The sequence below is a fragment of the Phalacrocorax carbo genome, chromosome 2, assembly GCF_963921805.1.
Source record: "Phalacrocorax carbo chromosome 2, bPhaCar2.1, whole genome shotgun sequence".
Taxonomy (NCBI): Eukaryota; Metazoa; Chordata; class Aves; order Suliformes; family Phalacrocoracidae; genus Phalacrocorax; species Phalacrocorax carbo.
In genome coordinates, this window is record NC_087514.1 from 50,065,597 (window position 1) to 50,078,502 (window position 12,906).

The window sequence follows — 12,906 nt, forward strand, 5'->3', positions numbered from 1 at the left end:
CCCACGCAGTATTAAAACAGCCATCATTTTGCTGGTCATGTCATGTGTGGGTGGTAAGATGTAGAAATATCCCTTAAAGGATATTCTCCCTAAGTCAACACAGGAGAGAACAGGAGACCAAAATAAATAGATAAGTTCTAACTAACATTTCTGAGAAAAAAAAAATTATAATAAATTACAGAAATGACATCACAAAAATGAAGATAGCAAGTGAATAACAGAAAGAAATTGTTTTAGTGCAAGTGATATATATTGCTAAGAACTATTTCACATTTTTGGCACAAGGAAGTCTTTGTTAAACATCCTGATCACCTATTTCTTCAGTTAAGATCTGAGATCTAGCAGTACATATTTTGTGGCATTTTAAACAAATCCTTTAGCAGACCACAAAACATCAAAACCAAGAAGTAGGATAGTTTTACGAGGAGACTGTTCTGGCATTTTTACATCCTGTAGAAGACATCAGAAAACAAAGCCAATTTAAGAATAGTTCTCCTCCTCCTAATGTACCAAACAGGGCCTGAAATTATTCACTTTAAATTCAGTAAAAAAACCCCATTACCTTTAATGAGTTGCATCAAGTTCCCACTGTGGTAGTCACTAAAATGTCAATATTTACAGTTGCCACCAAGAAACATCAAACTGTCACAGCATTCCCCTTTTGATAATGCAAAACTAGCTCTCCCTGGTTATCACCACATGGTAAGTACAGGGAATAGCACTCACAGTAGGGATAACAAAACATTTGATGAAATCCAGGCATGGAAATCCACAGTGCCTTTCTCTTCAGAGGCACTCAAAATGCAATAGGTCCACAGTGGCACAGTAAGTAACTCCCACATCAACCTCCATTAGATAAAATAATTAAGTCTACATCAATGATTTTGAATAACAGACCATTGTCACAGGATCAGTGTTGTGTGCTTTGAAGAAGAAAGAACCTGAGCTGCGCCATGCCATTTATTTTCCTTAAATGCTTTGGCTTTCCTGTGCTATTCTTGCATCTGCAGGAGCCCATTATCCTGGAGAATATTCTGTTCCATTGACAATTATCTCTTAATTATTTCTATCCTTTAAGTAGCCACTGCTTTGAGGATTTTTCATTATGTGATGCAATTTTCATCACCGAAGCACCTTTAACTTTCACTGACAGGAGTGCATTTTTATATTAACCCTTGCAAGCACCCAGCAATACCGCCTAGGAGTCAACAATCTGGTAGAGTTTTGATGGCTGCAATAGGATGATCATTGTACAGAGCCGCTGCTTGGGAACCAAGTGATTTTTATTTAAGCAGTCAGCAGGGACAATAGAAATCCTAGGACTCAGAAGAAATGAGTAGACTTAGGCTTTTCCCACATGCTGTGTTCTCAATAATACGAGCTTTCACTAAAAGAAAAAAAAACTTCTAGCCCTTCCAATTGCAAAAATAGTCTTCGCTATGTAAATCCCATCACTGCTGTTTTGTTGAGTCTGCAGCCAGCCAGACTGAAACAATGGCACCCAAAGAGCCCGCAAGTCCCCGGTTGCATCCTAATGGGCTGTTTGTTAACTTCAAAGCTGACCATTTAAATGCTAACTTTATTAGGCAAGTAATCCAAAACATAAGCACCCAGCTTGAATCATTAGCATTTAATTACCTAACATTTTCTCTTGTTTAATCTACAACGCTGTGCAAACTGGTCTTAATTTTTGTTTTGAACAGTGGAGCACTCACGTTTATGTCTCCCTACGTGGAGAGCCATAGTCTCGTGAAAGAAAAAAAAATTTGAGCTTGCAAATACATGAATCTTTTAATGTCACGAACAATGCATTTACTCTAAAGTTTTCTCAGAATTTATTTGATTTATTTAGGTTATTTCTATTGACTGGGATCCTTGTTACCTGCTCTGGGCAAGGACTATTGTTAAATAGTAAATGAAGATTTCAGGAGTTCAGAGTCGTTTCCCCTCCTCTTTCTTTAAGCAAAAGGGGGGAAAAAAATGAAGTTTCTATTGTTTTTTCAAGGCAGTGTAAAGTCACTGACAATAGCTCCCCTGTAGATGCCAATGTGTGACATTTAGCCTGAATACAATAGAAACATGATAAGCTAAAAAAAAAAGAAAAAATTCCTTTCTAGATAAAGCTGTTTCTCAAACGTGACTTAAAATAAAGAACAGCATTTAATTCTTATCTTATGATCTTACCCGAACCTTGCAGCATGTCTCCTGAATGCAAAAGACTACGAAAAGACGAAGTAACACTATTCATTTAAAATACATACAATAAGGCCTAGACAAGGACAATCTAAAGTCTATAAACTGATGATTAAAGTAAACAGATGATTCAAAGTTGCAGTTTTAAACAGCTGAGTCCAAGTCTGGAGTGCGAGGCTGTGTATTCCATCCAAATCCACAGATAGATAACCCCTCACCAAAGAATAATCCCCCAAATCCTTTTTTATTACTGAGAGGCTCCTTGTTGTGCATTTTGGAGGTGGTGGTAAGCCCCCAGCAGCGCTGAAAGCGCCTACGCTAATGCCAGGCACAGCGGCACCTGCAGTCAATAGTCTAGGCTTGCCCCAAAGAACAATTCATTTTTTCCTGGGAAAAGGTTCACATTCCAGGCACTACTACCAAAAAGTATTCTTATTTATGTTGTTATTAGAAACACGGAAGCTGTGGCTCCTTAGTTCTGTTATATTTCAGAAACTAAAACCTGGAAAATATTGCCAGGAAGCTAAGAAATTACCAGTTTTGTGAACAAAAAAGAGGTGGTGACAGCAAAAGATGAGTAAGGTGATAAAACCAAGCATTTGTGATTTTTTTTGACATTTTTGTCCTCTGAAATTTCTCTTCTGCTATTATTTTTTTTTCAGTGCTTCTCCGAGGTCTGGGCTTCATTGTGAAACAAGCAGTGGTTTTTACTTTGATCTAAGAAGTATTGTCTATCCCAAAGAAAACGTATAATGAAAACAGCATAACAAAGTTTCACTTCAAGGTAAATTGACCTAGACCAACCCCATTCCCCACTTGAAGTTAAGCCTGGAGTAAATTTACCTGGAGGAAATGTAACACAACTTGTCCTCACTGTATTTTTTTACCTTAGGGTAGCCCGTTTGTATTTATTTCCCTGCAGTTAGAAATGCAACTTCTTTGGCTGTGGAGAGAAACCCTGAAGTAGATGGACATATCAAACCTATGTATGCAGGAGAACAGAGTTGCCATGAGGCATTTTTACATATATTTTTTACATGATATTTTCATACAGAGACTAATTTATGGAAGATTATTTTATGTAAAATCTGTAAAGCTACCTAGATTCAGCATTATGCAATGTTAGCCTGTGTGCAGTCCACTGATCCATGGTGAAGAATTGGGCGAAGGACCATTCTCATCTCTGGACAAAGAATTACTAGGCAGATTCACAGTCCAAAAGAGTTATGAGGTGGAGTTGGCAGCTCCATCTTCAAGATCACCCAAAAAAGCTGTAAAGAAAATGGCAAAAAAAGACATTTAAATTAGTGACTGCAGCCTGGAGTTTGGACAAGAACTCAGGCAGATGCAAAGCAAAAAGGATGGGAAGGGACAAGCTAGGTTCCTAAGGTCTGGACAGCAAACTGATTAAAGTGCTACTTTGTCCCCGGCTGCCTGTAGACCTTTTCCTTTCTCTCATCCATAACAAGCAATCAAACAAATCTCTCTATCATTCTGTAGCAAGTTACCCTGGTTGGCAGTCCCTTTCTCCATTCCCAGACATGGCTGTCTAAAACCTCTTGTGTGGCTCTCCAGGCAAAAATATGGGTTGAATCTTGCAAACTTATCTCAAGCTCTGGTGGTTTCACATCAGTTTGGCCATTTCCATTACACTGACATCTTCAATCCACTCTTTTTTAAACACAGTCATGGGAATTTTATGAATCATCTTGTTGAAGTTGTAGAGTACCATAATATTGCAATGCAGTAATGGAGGGTACCAGCAGATGGTGACACACGTAAATTGCTATAAGGATTATGAGCAACAAAAAAGTCTTTAGAAGGTGCAGACATTCTATGTAGTTCTGATCCTATTCCTTTTAATGCTCAGGAAAAAAATAATCTTCCTTTCATTATTTCTATCTTGGCCTGCTACAGCTGGTGGCAGCTGTTTGGGGACTTTTTCCTAACACTCAGATAATTTCGTTTGGCATTGATGCCTGAGTAGCTGCTGCAAGCCATCTTGGAAACTCCTACAGAGTATGTCTACATTATGCTTTTTTGCTGAGTATATTTTTTTTCCTTTGGAGAAGTTATTACCAAGTGCACTGTTTACTGTTTATTGTCGATATCACAGGGGAACCAGAATGCAAAATAGATGGCTGTAATAGCCACAGGGTAGCATACTGGGGGCTAGCAGAGGAGAAATGCTAATTCCCATTGCCGTTTCCTGGCCCAGATGGTCAGGACTTCAGTACACGATGGTTTGAAATGCTATTATGAGTACAAGCTAATATCGATTCTACAGAGAAGACTTTGGCAAATCTGTTACCAGCTCTTTTAAATTGCACCTCACTAACAATTTTGGGTAGCCTTTCATCCAGAGAAAAGAAATACAGCTCTGGGCTTGCTGAACTCTTCTCTGAGTTGACCTTAGGAAGGAAAAACTTTGCAAAATCACATTAGTACTTTTTCTTGGCAAGAATGAATTGCAGATCTGTTCTGCAGAGATCACTTGCTCAAGCAACCGCCCTGTCCTTTTACCCCATACAGATCTAGCTCACTCATTCAGTGAGAAAACACTTGTGGCCACTGAAGGTGTTACTGCCCCAGCTGTTTATTGTGGCCCATCATTGGAGGCTTTCACCTCAAAATAGAAAGGGCCATGTGTTGCCACTCCACATCTCTCCAGCAGTCCCACCCTTCCTCTCTGGTGGATCAGATGAACATGTAGGACTGTGAAGTGGGTGCTTCTCAGGCCAAGGATGTTCTCTGAGGCCTCGGAGTGGGGTGGACAGCTGGAGGGCAGGGTGGGCAACTGGAGGCACTGGTTGCACCCCTGTGGCAAAACTGGCCCCAGCTCATCTGCTGGAGCTTTGCGAGGCTACAGTGGTGCCGTAGTTGTTCTTTTGTAGGGGTTGTTCTTTTGTGTGAACACCAGCTGGTGCCATTCAGAAACTGAAGAAAATAAAGAAATCAGGCTGTGGAAGCTAAGGAACCAATAAGGTTTGCTGAACCAAAAGAAGGTTTGTACTCCTATGAAGTGTTATCCCACAAGTTCAGAGTAGGGAGAAAAAGAAATTGAGGCAAATCAGTAAATAATGGAAATAGACTACAGCAGTACAAAACACTGAAGTAACCAGAATGGAGGCAATTTTGCCCTCAATGTCACAGTCATCAGTGCAGCCAGCCCATGCACAGCCCTAATGTGATTCAGGCTGTTTTGAATATTCTTTGCCCTTGCCAGGCCAGCTTTCACTGCCCCAAAAGGTGGTCCCTTCCCAGTGCTAAGTTATATTGGCCCCACAGCTACCAGATATAAGCAAAATGTATGCTCAAAGCTCCTCTTCTTTCTCTTTAAGGCTCCTAAATCATTCAGACTACACTTCATTTGGTCAGACTTTGTGAACAGCAGGCCTCTTCCACTTCTAGGTAGCCCTAGAAGCTGCATGTGTTTCTCCATTCAAGAGCTGGGATGAGCCAACCACTGCTGCCACTTTAGCATAGTGATAACCGTAACCATTTTATTGCAGAGGAGAACCAATTTAAAAACATGCTCTTAAACACTTCAAAGTTGTGAGGAAGTTCAAATTTAGAAGAAAGCACTGTGGCCTAAAGCCATACCTTTTATTTTGTAATGGGTAATTTTCAGATCCTTGAGATAAAATTTTCATTAATACAAAACGTATACTTACAGCTCTGGGATTGTTCTGTCTGGGACAATGGGGGTTTTTTGCAATACAATCACTTCTTATGGCTTACAGTCTCTGTATCTTTAGTCTGACTGGCCATAAATGCCATTCACTCACAAGGCCATTGCTACATAACGTGTTCTTCTGCCTAGCAAGCTCTGTGTCCATAACCACTGATATTTTTGTACCACTCATCATGATTTCAGCAGCTCTAGATTATCCTGAGCTTTCGCCTGAGTGTATAATTTTCCTGCGTAAAAGGCTTGTTCTTTTCCATTTATGACCCTTATAGTGCATTTTGGGATTGGGTTTTTTTTGCTGCATAGCCTTGGGAACAAAGGCACATAGATACACAAAGTTGTTTGCCTGCAACAGGCAGGCCATTGAAGAGAGATACATCCTGTTATGAGGTTATGGAGCACTGCATTGCGGTCATCATGTTGCCCCATTCAGAATAAATCAGAGAGGAAAGCGTATAATTAGGAGCCCTGCATACATTCAGATGACTGTGTATAGATATTGATGCTGGAAAGCCTTGCAGAATTTGTAGTGTGAGTAGGAGCGTACTCTTCTCTTCAGATATACTCTTCTTACTTGGTAGGAATTGATTTGGTAGCAGGGCTGGCTTCAGGCAAAAATAAAGTGGGCAACTGCCTACATATAGGGCAGCAAAGCAAGCCTCAGAAGGTGCTGAGCATTGCCCTGTTGGGTGAAAGAAACACCACTGGCTGGGCTAGGGGATGTGAAGGTAAATGCACCATTGATGAGAAGACATAGGCAATGACAGGCAGGCTGGTTTTGCCAGCTGGGCCTGGCAAGATAGGAGAAGGCAGAGAAGAGGTAAGGGTGGCAACTGCGTTTGCTTTTTCCATGCCAAAACCTCTCTGTTCGATACGGCCTCACCCGTCTGTCCTGCGCTGCCCTGCTGTTGAAGTTTGCCTCTGCTGCTGACAAGCTGTGAGCCAGCTCTGTCCCTCAGGCACAGAGCTGTCCTTTGCTTGAATGTAAAGCCCCGGTTCTCCTCCATCCTCACTCGTTTCTCTATGTCTGTGTTGTAAAGGATCAAGCACCTCGGACCACATTTTCTCTACCATTGTCATTTTCCCAACCTCTCCTTCACCATGTTAGAGTGCCATCATGACAGCATACAGAGCACAAGAGCGTCTGCGTTTTCTATGCTGCAGAAGGCATTATCACCACTACATAATTCCTGAGTTCAGAGCTCTGCTGAGGTCCAAAAATCCCCTTCTTGCTGTGCTCATACATCATGCAGTGTCTTGACAGGATACGGGTAGAGTGGGATAATTTTGAGATCAATTGCAGATTTAAATTAACCCTGTTTTTAGGATATGTTTTCACAGTATGTCCAAGTTTGGTGTACAAGTTCACCACTGACAAAAAGGAGAAGCTGTGGTAACCTTTCTTCAGACTTGTCCTTTCTCTGTCCTTTCTCCCCTTTTCCCTCCCCATTTCTGTCCTCAGCCACCAGCTTTCCCTCCTGACTCCTTTACAATGGCTTGTCTGATCTCAGATGGAACGGGTTCATCTTGTCCCTTTTTGCCACCTGATTGGGCTGGTGTGGCTTGCTGTGTGACTTAAATATGAGTTACCTCAAAGTGAGCAGTGGGAGATCATGGCTAGGAGCAGGAGTGATGGAGATATTCGGGAGTCAAGCTGGACCTGCTCCTTCAGCATGTCTCAAGCCGTATCATAAGGCCAGACCCTCATTGTGCCCATGCGCTGACAGAAATCATGACATTACTTTTGTTTATTCTTTATTCTGAGCACTTCATAGAGCAATAGAATCACTGAATCAGTTGGGCTGGAATGGACCTCAGGATGGCTTTCAGTCTGCTCAGAGCAGGGTCAAAGGGACCATGAAGGATCCCTTTGGTTGAATGTGTGCCAATGGACTTCAAGACACCCCATTTCGGTTGTAAGATTTACCTGCTGACAATCTGTAGAGCATAAAAGTACCTAGCCTGACATGAAAGGAAGCAAGTGGATTCAGCCTCCCAGCCATCCCATGAAAGACATTCTCTGTGTAAGTGGCATTCATGGCCTCATATTCTCCTTCTGAATCTGCAGGTTTTCAAAACAGTTCTCTTGGTACACACTTGCTTCTGTAAGATGTCCCTGGAATGCTGTTTTCCACAGTAACTTCTGGCAGGTTCAGCTGAGAGTAAATGCAAAGATGTTCTTGCTTCATAAATAGATAAGGCAAAGGATGTCAGGGAAGGGAAATATTATCTCCGTTTTATAAATTAAAGCTTTGCTGAATCTTTTTTCCCCTCCAGATTCCCAGAGACCATGTGCAGAGTGTAGCAACAGGGACACCAACCTCCTGAGGCTCAGCCCAGTGCCTTTCCCGTAAAACTATTTTTCTTCAAAGCTATCATCTATGAGGATTTTGTTAGCTGCTCACAGCTCTGAGATTTGTTGGGGACTTTTGCCTAAGCTCATTCTCTTTCTTGAGCACAAGAGTGCATTTGTTTCCTTGATCTGCTATCACACAATTTCTTTTTAAACAGAGCTTACTGTGCAATCTTATGTCAGCCTTTGCATTTGTTCTTCTGCCATGCACAGATTTTTCTTTGCCTGGTGTGCCTCCACGCACTTTATGGAGATTATAGCTGCTCTAGTTTGTGCTACCACTGCCTTATCCACCTCACTTTTAAAACCATCTGTAATTCCATTAGAAATTATTCCTTCTACAGGATGTTCCAACATCGATATGAAAGATATTTGAAAGGCTATTACAAAGCAATCAGATGCCTTGCCTTCTTTTACCAACTGTTGGGAACACATGGTGACCAAATGCAGAGTTTTCATATGGGTGCAACAATCTTCTAATATTTTGATTGGAACATTCATTTTGTTCACTCCCTGCAAGTTCAAAGGTGAATGAATTATGTTAATCCTATTCTTCTGCGCAGTGCGAGTTCAGCTTTTCAGCTTTTCTCCACTGGAGTCTTTTTTTCTCTTGTGCTGATGTACACTAAAATATTCTGTCTGGCTTGTTCAGTATTTCCCTAGATGTCCTTCAAATCTTAGCTGCTTGGGTGGATAATTTCACCCATTCACAGTTATTACTCTCACCTGTCATTTGAAATCTGATGTCCTTTGCCTATCCTCATTTACATTCTCTTTGCAACTGGTATATGAAGAGACCCTTTTGACCTCTGCTGTTTGCCAAAGTTCATAGGCCTCAGAGCTCCATGTTAGGACTAAAAATGGATGATGGAGCTAGGTACCTTTGAGGCAATCCCTTTCTACTCATGTAGCCCTTAATGTGGAAAGAATTAAACACTAGGAGGGTATGTATTTGCTCACAGCTCAAAGTGGGCTTCTGTCAATATTCAGCTTCAAGCTCTTGATTTTTCCCAGGGCAGTGTTTCTGTTAAAAAAAAAGAAGTGGTTGGATGTTTCTTCTTGTGTTGTTTCACAGATACCTCAACTCAAAACCAGCCACACTCACCCACATAAGATTTCTGTGTCCATCTTCCTATTTCTGTGGGGAGGCAGAGATATCCATGTTATGGTTGGAAAGGAAGATGTGGTTTAACTGGGAGAAGTATGGTTTTATTACTACAAAGGAAAAGCAACAACTTAATTCATCAGTGTCTGTGATATTTTCCCATTCCTGTGACTATACCGTTGGTGCACCTAGAGTGCCCTTACTGGAAAACATCTACAGTTCCGACTCTAAACCACTAAACTGCTGATTTACTACTGGAAGATATTCTAGTAACTTGTCCAAAAAACCAGACAGGTTCTCCAGTATTTCACGGAGAAGGAATCAGCTGGAGCAGCTCCACTTTCTGCAGAAACAATGATATATGATCCAGAAACAATAATATATGTGCATCACCAATAGAGGCAGTGACGTGATCTGGCTTTTCAACCTGGCTGCTTTTTCTGTTCATCCTTCCTGATGCTAATTCCCCAAATTAAGTTTGTAGTGAACATATTACCAGTCTGGTAATATGGCTGCATCTGCACTCCTAATTATCAGAAGGTGTGGCCAAAACATTTCCTGAATCATTGCCTGGTCTTTGTGCTAAGGATATGTGAAAGGATTTTGGAAGGTCAGGCACTTTCTGCATAAACAATATCAAATGTTCTAAAATACACTGGCTCTACTGTGAATTTCAAAACTTTTCTTGAGCACTATGTTAGTAAAATTTCCTTGCTTAGAGGCATGTGAAAGACAAACACAAAGTGGCTTAGAACACGACCAGACCTAATTCAAATTTATATTTAAATGACTATCCTCAGGAAATTTTTACTTAGTACTACTAATTTTAAATCTAATGTGTTAGGAAAGAGATGGGGAAAAACAGGAAAGAAATTTATACAGAAAATATTTTAACACCTACTCAAGAACTACTGTGATAGTGGGATACAGGCAGTGCAAAGATGTCTGAGCACCTTGTTTAGTGCTTGCAAGTAGGCTGAACCCCAACTCCGCACGCTACTGTTTAAATGAGCTATTCCACAGATCATATTTCTCATTTTCTGCAGCCAGCTTGTCACCTGGTTAATATTGCAAAGATTTACACTAAATTCACAAATGCCAGTTTAAAGTGTCAAAGCTCCTTTAAAAGAAAAATAAAGTTAACCTGGGAAAAATGCATAATTCATATTTTATAGCCAAAAAGCGAGTTTCTTTTAAGCTTCAGAAGAACTGTTGGTTTCTACAGCCTGTGATTGCAATAATATTTTTTCCTAGGGAACAGAAAGCATTTATACCTTGATATCCAAGTCCTTAAGGTATGCCTACACTTCTAATTTTAAGTATATTTCTTTGCTGTTCATTGCGTACTCTGGCAGAAATTGGGAAATATGTAAATTTTTGCTTTATACATGCCAAAGCATGAGCAAACAGTGTCATCCTTAATACTTCCTGTGAAGCAACAGTCCACAATTTTTCTCCAAAATTAAACAGAAAGAAAACACTTGGTGTCCTAAACTTTGCCAGAGTTGCTTTTCACAAGAAAACAGCACCTCACTGCTACAGTCCCTAATGTCTCTATTGGATTACAAACAGCTTCGTACATGTTTGTATGCTGAAGATCCTGGAATGCAATATAAATCTCATTTCCAGATTTTAATTAATGAGATAAGATTTTAGCAAATGTAAAGGAAGACTGCAAAGGGTCTAAAGATTGCAGCTCAGTTATTTCCAAGAGATGAAAGACAGGTGGAAGCTCTTATCAAACCGGGTCTTCCTCATGCACTGAGATGGAAATTTTCAGTGCTTTGGAAGATATGCAACCCTGTTGTTCTGGGATAACATGACTATGATTCACTGCCTTAAAAACAATCATAGATCAGCAACTACTTTCTGCCCCCAGACACTCTATCCCATGTCAGAGTGAAGGTCATAACAATTTTCAGCAGGCTGGTGAATGCCTGGGGATTTTGTGGCTTGTGTTTGTCAGGAGTATGTGAACACAATTACTGTTCAGTTTGTCATCCAGTTTACAAGTGCACAGGGCTTACATCTGTAGCTATTATAGGTTAAAAGTAGTTAGGGAAAGCTAGGGCACGGAGTATAAGAATCCATCCCCTGTCTTTGTCTATATATGCTTGCATTTGTAAACTGGAGGTCCCATGGGCAGAGTGAATCATGAAGGTGTCCTGGGCAAAGCAGTCTCAAGTGGAGGCCATTTACATAATTCATTGCTGATAAACAAAAACTTACGATCACAGAGAAAAAAAAAAAAAAGAATAAGTATTTACAAACACACAGGTAAAACACCTATCCCCAGTCTCATCTTACTTTATCTTTCCCCAGGTGAGGAGATGGGCAGAGCAGGACATGGGGAGGTTTGAGTAATGCTCTTCTGCTGAACGTTGCTGCTCATTGATTTTCCTGCCAGACTGCTTCTGAGTGTCTCTGAAACAGCGTGGGTCCCCCATGGGTGGACTCAGTAACTTCTGCCCTTCAGAGAGTGGAAGACTTCAAAAGAAAGACTGTAGATAAAGGAGCTGTGAAGCAGCTCCTGTGGAAGTAGAGTGTGACCAGCAGATGAGGAGAGCTGTATCAGCACCGGCCAAGGAAGGCAAGAGGCCAGAGGGGCTTCACAAAACCATGCCACAGAGGGACTTTTTGGGAGGGTAGGAGAAGATTCGTGTGGAAGGACAAGCTGTGAAGACCAGCAAAGCATGGTGTAGAGCAGTAGGGTGGAGATGCAGAAGGCCTGGGGGAAGATTTAGCTGTGGCACCGCCAGTGTGTTTCCTGAGGAGAGGGCTGGTCTTAGTCCTGCTGAAAGAAGACAATCAGTTCTTTGGAAGTGATGGGTGTCTCACTCTGTTTTTGTGGAGCTGTGCTAGACCTTGGCTGAAATGCCTACATAGCACTGGTCTCCCTACAGGTTGCACTGGTGTGTCCTGTGGGGATGGCTCAGCTATCCTGAGGCATTTGAAAAAGCAATCTGTTCCCATGTGTCCTGCAGGCCACAGAGCACTTACCTCAGTGTACACTACACCCCCTTACATCTTAAGAGACATTAGATACTCCCACTTAATCTGGTCTTAAATTCGTAGTTTTAATTAGCCAAGTTTTCTGCTTTTAATTTTCTTCCTGCCTCCCCAAGAAGTGCTGTATAACACTACTGCTGCAGAAAGTCACTGGGTATCCCAGGTCAGAGCCATCTGTGCCTGAAAGATCTCAGGGACACGTGCTGGGGAAATGTCTTTGAGCTGAATTGTCCTAATGTTCAACTAAAATGCAAAAAAAAATTCCCTGATTTTGAAATAAGTAATTTGAAACTTTGCCAGAACCTTGCCAAAACTTTCCTTGTCTCCCATGGGGCTGCCAGTTCTCTTCTGTAAAAAAATAAAAGAGCTTTATCCTGCCTGTTCTGGCATTTTTGTGGCAGAACATACATCCATGAACATCCTTGGGTGTAAATGTTTAAAATTTTTCCAATGACTGCTTTGATCTAAGTGCTAATATGTACATTTGCTTCCCTCATGAATGTCAAAACCCCATAGGAAACATACTTTTGTGCTTATCGCTACCATGCAAAGCGA